Source organism: Ptychodera flava, chromosome 22, assembly GCF_041260155.1.
Source record: "Ptychodera flava strain L36383 chromosome 22, AS_Pfla_20210202, whole genome shotgun sequence".
Taxonomy (NCBI): Eukaryota; Metazoa; Hemichordata; class Enteropneusta; family Ptychoderidae; genus Ptychodera; species Ptychodera flava.
This window is the reverse complement of record NC_091949.1, coordinates 4,810,598-4,819,274: the sequence shown is the minus strand read 5'-3', so window position 1 is coordinate 4,819,274 and position 8,677 is coordinate 4,810,598. Positions and strand designations below refer to the sequence as shown.

The 8,677-nt window shown below is 35.3% G+C and overlaps 1 long non-coding RNA gene across 1 annotated transcript; it reads right to left on the bottom strand.

Moving 5' to 3' along the window:
* Positions 1-2,585: 2,585 nt before the first annotated feature.
* LOC139122503 (uncharacterized) lies at positions 2,586-6,082 on the bottom strand. Its single transcript, XR_011549490.1, has 3 exons — positions 5,429-6,082; positions 4,419-4,505; positions 2,586-3,323 (listed from the first exon to the last, which is right to left on the bottom strand). It is a non-coding gene; the product is annotated as an uncharacterized lncRNA (long non-coding RNA).
* Positions 6,083-8,677: the final 2,595 nt, after the last annotated feature.

Genomic DNA, 8,677 nt, shown 5'->3' with positions numbered 1-8,677 from the left:
ATATAAATATTTAAACTTTCGAGGCGCGTACTATCTTACAGTTATCTGGTACAAAAACAATGACCTATGCCAAAGCTTGTACATTATATCGATGCCGATATATTATCACTCTAGGTTTTTGCAAAATTAGTCGAATTGATGAACATCAAACTTAATGAATTTTAATTCATGTCTGATCTTTAATTGATATACATTTAACGTTAACAGAATTATTGGGAAGAAATTACAATTATTTTTATCTCTCATTTGGTATACCAAAGGAGCGTATCGTATAAGGTTAATCATTTCATTTGCATCTCATTTACATGTCTGTGTGTATGTATGTATGTTTTAAAGAACCGTGTCTATTCTGGTTCACGCCTTGGAGTGATCGACTTTAAAATCTTTACATTTAAAGAAGGACCAAGAAAGCGATTCAAGGAAACAAGTGCTTTCGATCAATCAAGTTAACAAGGGTTTTGATGATGTTAAATGGAGTGCCATAAAATGTTAGTTTTTACAACAATGTCAACTAGATATTGACTACAGTGTTGTCGGTGTAATTGAGCATAATGTTCCAGATCATCATGACCACATTAAACACATATGGAGTCTTTCTTCGAGAGTTGTAAAATGCACCTAATTACCTTCCCTATTTCTAACGGGTATGACCAAGAACACACATTGTGTTTTAACTAGAATATGTCAAATATGTTTAAACAGTCACAAAATGCATCTCTTTGTGCAAGATGTGACGTTTATTGGTATATATTTATGCAAATTATACCAATGAGCATTACCTCGCATCTGCCACTGTAAAAATGCGTTACGCGAGTATTCATCCTTACAAAATCCGTTGAGAGTTGTTGAAGTATGTATCCTATGATAATTACTCTTTATTGCTGTTACATATCATGTTCTGTTTCGAGCCTCAGTAAGTACACTATGTAAGTCACTTTGTTGCCACTTACTAATGAATACGAGACTAAATGTAGTTACCGTTACATTTGGAACGGTAGTTATTTCCAGAAAATACCTCTTTCTTGATGGCCTTTAAAGGGGTTTCGGCAAATATTGTTCTTTCAAAACAAGGGGAAATAGCTCCAAATATTGGCTATTAAATTTTGGTTGGTGTTTTGTGTTCAATGTTCATTGGTATGGTAAAAATTGTGGACTAATCCCCTGATTATTACTGTTGCGTATATGTTTTGTTTTTAACACCTTCTGATCTAATTTGGGATTTTCTGATCTTGAGGTTTTCTGATATTTACATGATAAATTTGTTAGTTTCACTGTAATTGACCACTATTTTGCAAAATTTCGTTATCAAAAGTTTGAGTTTATGGTTTATAATTTCAGGCTGCTAAAATTTTCTGCATAATTCTTTAGTTTGCAAAATTCTGCTGTTTGAAGGTTCTTCATAATGATTGACTTAAAAATCACAATTCAAAATTTCCATTCCGTCCATGTAATATATTTTAAAATTTGCAAGTTCAAAAATCGCATTTTTATATATGTCCAAATAACTTATAATTTCATCAAATAAATTCAGATGTAAGACATACTTGCAAAAGTGAAACCCAAAAATTGACAGTACAAAAACACATTTTTATTGACTATCATTTTTATTCAACAATTAATGAATAAAATAATACAGATTTACAACAAGAAAATTGAACTGAGATATTTTACAGGCAAAAAAGTAACTTTGCATTGGCTTTCTCAAAAATAAATCTTTTTTGGAATTTGCGCAGCATATTATTATCAGTCTGGCATTATTACCTCTGTCATAAAAAATAATTACATTTTTGGAAGAATAAAACAGGCAATTGATATTTGAGACGGCGTTCAATAGAACGCCGTCTCAAAGAATGCTTGAGATGGCGTTCAATTGAACCCCATCTCAAAGAATGCTTGAGACGGCGTTCAATTGAACGCCATCTCAAGCATTCTTTGAGACGGCGTTCCATTGAACGCCATCTCAAGCATTCAATTGAACGCCATCTCAAGCATTATTTGAGACGGCGTTCCATTAAACGCCATCTCAAGCATTCTTTGAGATGGCGTTCAACGCCATCTCAAAGAATGTTTGAGACGGCGTTCAATTGAACGCCATCTCAAGCATTCTTTGAGATGGCGTTCAATTGAACGCCATCTCAAGCATTCTTTGAGAAGGCGTTCCATTGAACACCATCTCAAGCATTCTTTGAGATGGCGTTCAATTGAACACCGTCTCAAACCCTGTAGAAATGATGTTCAATTGTGCACTGTGTCCAGGAAAATTTATTGATATCTGATGTTGTCATGGTCAAAGCATAGAAATATGAAATTGTATGTGTTACAATTTTCAATAGCAAATGACAGGAATAATTCTAGGACACAGGGCCTTGTACTTGTTAAGAAATGACCAATACCTTTCCAAACAAGTGAATTTTACTGAATACACAAACACCTGATACAGTACACAGCAAAACTTGTGTTCAATTAAGTCCTGCTTTGGGCATGACTTAGATAAGCCAAAAACAAGCCCAAACTAAGTCTGAGACCCACAGAGTAGCTTTCAACACTACATTATCTCTACAATGTGCAGGAAATCACACATGTAATTCAGTGGCAATGATAGTTATCACCTTTAGACTCAATGGCCCCAGACAAGGTGAGAATGAGACATGCAGACTTTGCTGTCAAGCTGGGTATGCTTTGGGCTTGCTTTAGGCTAGCCTTAAACAAGCTTAAGACTGGCATTAGGCTTGTTTTCTGCTAGCCCTGGACATGCCTTTCTGAATGGAAGTTTTGCTGTGTAGTGTTGCTGTTTCACTAAACTACCGAATAAGAGAGCAGACAGTGAGAAGGGCAGCTGCATTGGCTACATGTGCCACAAGAAAATGACAAGCTCAATTGTATACAACTTATACAACTTAATCTAATTTAAGAAATGTACAGAAAGAAAATTAACAAACTTTTGTCAGTAATACAAGAAGAATTCCTCCATTACATCCCGTTACATCACTGTCACTACAGTCTCTGAGTACATGTTTACTTTGATTCCACCAGATCATTCATCCGATGAAGTTTCATTGCTCAGCACGTGGTTGTTAAACATGTCCAGTTTCCAGGTCTACATACTTTAGGTCTTGGGCTTATCATAGGAAAAAATATCGCCGTAGATTTGATGTTCACTTCTCAACTACACGTAGTTTCTGTGCATGTGACTTACACAGACCACAAGACCACAATGGTAAATGCTTCCAAGGTGTCTATCTCTTATCCTTTTGTTGACAAAATGTCTACATTGTTTTTTCTGTCTGTATGTGTTGTCATTGGTGACTTCTTTTGGCCAGAAGCTGTGATCAGAAAAGATAAACAACGGTCATGATATTGACTTTGAAAAAAACAACATGTAATGATATGTCATGAAAAATACAACAAAAACTGTTGATGACACTGCACTTCCATTTTATAAAAATACTCAGTGCTAGCAAACACATACAGCAACATTGTAATCCTACAGAATGATTGCTAAGAAAATTCGACTGCAAATCATTCTTATACTGAAGCATATATGAAGTACTTCATCTCATAATGACCTGGGCACCTAATTTGTAAGAAATGGGATAAACACTTTCAAAGAAGAAGATAGTTTGATCAAAAAGTGGAAAATATTGCCACAAAAAAACAAATATGAGAATTTTGCCATCATTTCAATGATGAGGTTCATTTAAACAACGGCACATCTACCGTACATCACACATGGCATGACTACTCAAAAATCAGCTCAACATAAGCAGAGGTTTGGAAGTTTTTGATCTGGACAGACAGATAGACAGACATACAAACACTGTACGGACATACAATGTCTGGTCAGACATATCACATGCAGATATTTTGATGCCATTCATGATTGCAAACAACCTCCCAGCTGCCATGTGTATGGCAAATGGGAAGTAAAAAATTGGAAAATTTTAAGCAGAAAAATATTATTGGTTTAGCTTTCATGACGATTGTGAAATTGTCCAATAAGCTAAATTTTGTGTAGAAATAAACAATATTCTGACTTGGCTTTCATAATGATTAAAACTGTGAGCTTAATTGATGATCCAAATGTAATAACACATACATATACCATTAGTTTTAGTGGTCTCCAGTTAGCAAAAATTAAATATTACATGTGCATGAAAAGTGCATTATTATGCTTTAATCACTCACAGTGCCCAAAGGGTGTGCTGAAAATTAAATGGCAGGAAATGAAAGTGCTATAACATATTTGGAAAGGAATTTGATATTCAGAAATGTTTTAAGTTCCTCCTCTGCACGTAGTACAAATAACTGTTTTCAAGTCCCCGCCATTCCCGTCCTGAGGTGTTTGTGAACACAGTCTTATTACTGGAAAGAGAGAGAATGTTGGACAGATTTGATCTTTGTCAGATGATCACACTTACATTTTAAGGGTTAATGAAAGGCTGGTGGACTGGTGGTCTTTTCTTACAGGTAATAAGTCTCCAATACATCATCTCTGTGTCAAAATCCTGAAAAAGAAAATTTTACAGGAGTCATATGTCTAAATCATTGTCCCTCACTGAACACTTACATGATATACCAGTAGTTTATTATTACATCACAGATAGAGTTGGACTGTTGTCTATAAAATTAATAATTACAGTATACATGTATGGTATGAGAAATGACAAAGTTCCACTCACATTTATGAAATATCTACTCTATGCTAGCCACCACTGACTTTACATGTATGTCATATAAACTCTCTGACATCATTTCCTATCTTTCTATGCCAAAATAAGTATAAGTTATACAGAAAGATGCATCCCAAGCATTTCCATCTGTGGCAGAGATCTTGCTAGAACAAATAATTAATAAGATGCTCGTAAAAAATACAATCTTGTGCAGATAAATGAACATATGGGTGATTTTTTTACTCGTTTGTTACTCAATTTTCTTAATATTTACTTTTGTTGAAGATGACACTGCATCCATGATGAATATAAAGATGGGCTTCTTTTGTGAATTATGCCCAGGGGAGGTTTTTGGTAGATCCTGATAATAACTGGACAGTTTGTCTCTCCTGAGATCATTTAAGCTCAAACTTCACAGTTTGTATGGCAAATACAGTATGCTGATGGATCAAATACAGAGTTGATGATGTAGTGATTAATTCTCTATCTCAACCTCTACTGTTCTTGTCACACAAGGAATGATTTACAAATCATGATTACAGCTGAGAAAAACAATCAAGTGATTTTTCTACAATGTTATAAAAATATGGCTCACATTTTAAAGTTCTGTTTGGTCGCATAAATGGTTTTCTAATGGCCAGTATATTGACATACCCCCCTCCCACTGTATACAGACTGCAGCCCTTTTTCCCACAATCAGAGGGGCTTGGATTTGTAAACAATGGTTTAACAATAGGTTAAACAAAATATAACATTACCTTCATTCAAGTTTCGCTCGCCAGCTAGTGCATTCACAAGCATTTCTTGGTAAAGCTCACAGGCTGAGGAATCATTGAAAAGATTTGGCCAAACTTGCTGGATAAACAGCGTCAATATTCCCATGGATGTTTACATTCCATTCCGCACCTCAAAAGTCGAGCCAATGTGTTATGTAATGAGCTTAACCCGTCCTCATTGCTCCGATGTGTGGCTGATCGGTCAGCGCTGGAACCCGTCTTTGCGCATTTATCACGCTACTTGCTGCGAATCCGTAGCCTCTGCCACTCGGGTAGCTTGGTCATTGGAGTGGTAGGGCTACGATGTGTAACACGCAAAATTCGCACAGGATACGGCCTTCGCCAGAAATTTTCAAAGACACAAATGTGACATAACTTTTCAAAAAGGACCTTGTCCGGTGTTCATATAACCTACCCGCTCAATAGTTACTCGGTATTTGTAATTTTTCTCTCCTCCTAATGGATTTTTCGCAGCAAGACCGACGATCGCCTTGAAATAACCGCCATCTTGAATTTAAAGCTGCTTGACCCATGACGTCATGCAAGTCTCGCAAGTTCCCGTTCGTACTTCATTTGCATTCAGATATCAACAAACAATACGTGCGCTGACTAGTATTGCTGTCTCAGCGTTGTCGGCTACGTTATGCGAATTTTCGCGTGGTAAAAAGTGAATGAATAGAAAGCAAATTACTTTTAACTTCAAAACTTGTGAATAAAAATAAAATATGTAATATGTGTTTATAAATAAAATAAATTGTTGAATGACACTAAACTTGTCCAACTATTATCCATCATGCAAATTATGTTAAATTCCCCTGAGAAATTTTACATTATAGATCATGATGTTCTCCATCACATGTAACACAAAATAAATGCAATGATCCTTTTATTCACCATATCGTAATATCAAACAATCTTGGTAGAGCTGATGTGTGGAGTTGCCCTTATTTTCCTTTACATCTTTCACATTTTCTGTTTTATGAATCTGCCTTCCAATGGAGACTCGTCTGTAACCTTTTGCTCTCTCCTCAAAGGCTTCTCCATAGTTCATACATTTGGCCTCCATAATGTTTCTGAACTTGAACTGAACCAACACCCTAACTCCTTACTAAATTTCAAATGAAGGACCACTTATTATTATTATATCCTTTATTAATCCAATATAAAAAAATTGAAATGTGTTGTGGTGTACACAGTCTAAAAAGAAATATTCCACAATAGATAAAATACAAAGAGATCACACAGATTAAAAAGCACAGTTCCAAATAACAGACAAAGCACTTGTCGATCATCAACAGTACAATTTAAAATAATTCTAACAGTAGCCATTAATGAGTTTGTTTTTGTTTTTGTTTTTTTTACGTGTTAGAAAATTGGTTTAGAATTCTCACTGCTGAGGGTACAAAAGTATTTCTAAACCTGTTTGTGCGGCACCTTTACTGAATAGTATCTGGTACCAGCTGCAGACCTCATTTTAGTGAAATTACTATTCAGTTGATGCGTTTTGTCAGACAATATAGTTGTAGATTTGTTTTTCACTGATTTCATATACAAGTCATCAAAACTATACAATTGTACGCCTAGAATATTCCTAGCAGCTTTGATGATACGATTTATCTGAACTTTATTAGAAGAGGAAATACTGCCGCCCCAGCAAGAAATACAATAACAGATGATTGACTCAACCGTTGATCTGTAAATCATATGCAAAATGTTCCCGGATACACCAAATCTATGCAACTTACGCGGAAAATACAATCTTTGCTGACATTTACGGTTTAACATATTCACATGGTCATCCATGAACGGAAACGACTCAACCGGATCGTCAGTACCGCCAGTAAAATTATTGATTGTAATCTTCCATCGCTAGACAGTCTTTACGAGGACCGTGTTCTCAAAAAGTCTGTCTCCATTGTCAATGATCAGTACCACCCTGCACACAATTTGTTTCAACTTATGCGTTCTGGTGAACGTTACCGTTCACTCAAGTCAAGTTCTAATCGGTCCCTAAACAGTTTTTACCCTACAGCAATTCGCATGTTAAATGAATGTAAATCGAGTACTGTGAGAGCTCACACATCTCGTCTCTCATAGTTCCTACACTTGTACTTCTGAAGTCGGCGCTTTTATTCTAACATGTTTATTTTTAATTCTGTTTGTTTTATTTTGTGTATTGCTCTTTTATTCCCTGTTTTTTTTTTATCTCACTGTCTGTCCTTTTATTTTCGCAAAACCAAGATGTATTTCATTGTATGTGCAATAGCGTATATATATGACAATAAAATTATCATTATTATTATTATTATTATTATTATTATCCCAAGAAACCATGTTTGTAAGAAGGATCCCAAGATATCTATAACTATTTACCCTTCCAACCTCCTCACCTTTGATTTTTAACGGAGGTGGACTGATTTTGTTTTTCCTGAAATCAATTATCATTTCTTTTGTTTTCTTTACATTCAAAAACAAGCTTAAGTTATTATCATCACACCATGTAACCAGTCTGTCCACTTCTTGCTTATAGATTGTGTCCTGATCTGCTGTAATGAGGCCAATTAAAGACTTGTCGTCAGTAAATTTGTAAAGCTTATCATTACTGTCCGCATGTATGGTGGAACAATCAGATGTAAATATGGTAAATAATGACGGTGATATAACCGAGCCTTGAGGCGAGCCGGTATTTGTCAATCGCACATGCGATCGTATTGAATTTACCTTGACAAACTGTGGTCTCCCAACCAAAAATTCTGCAACCCAATAAATTAACTGCCTGTTTACTGACATGTTTTTCAATTTTCTGATTAATAAGTTTGGGAAATAGTATTAAATGCATTTGAGAAGTCCACAAATAAAATTCGAACAGATGCATTGGAAGTATCAAGGTGTTGTGTGAGGGTATGTAGAAGACAGAGAACTGCGTCTTCCGTACTCCTGTGTTGGCGGTAAGCAAATTGCAGTGGGTCTTGGTACGGTAATGTTTGAGAAACCAAATATTTTAGGAGGATTAACGACTTAAGATGTTGTAATGTGCGCCTGCATTATACAATTATTTTTATACAACTATTTTTATACAATTATGTTTATTTATAAAACAAAAGACTCTTTCATAATATGCATGTCAAGCCCCTCCCCCTTCCAAATTAAAAAAAAAATGAAATATAAAAAAGTGCAAAAACACAACTCATTCCCAATTTCTTTTCTTTTACTTCCTTTTATTTACAATAT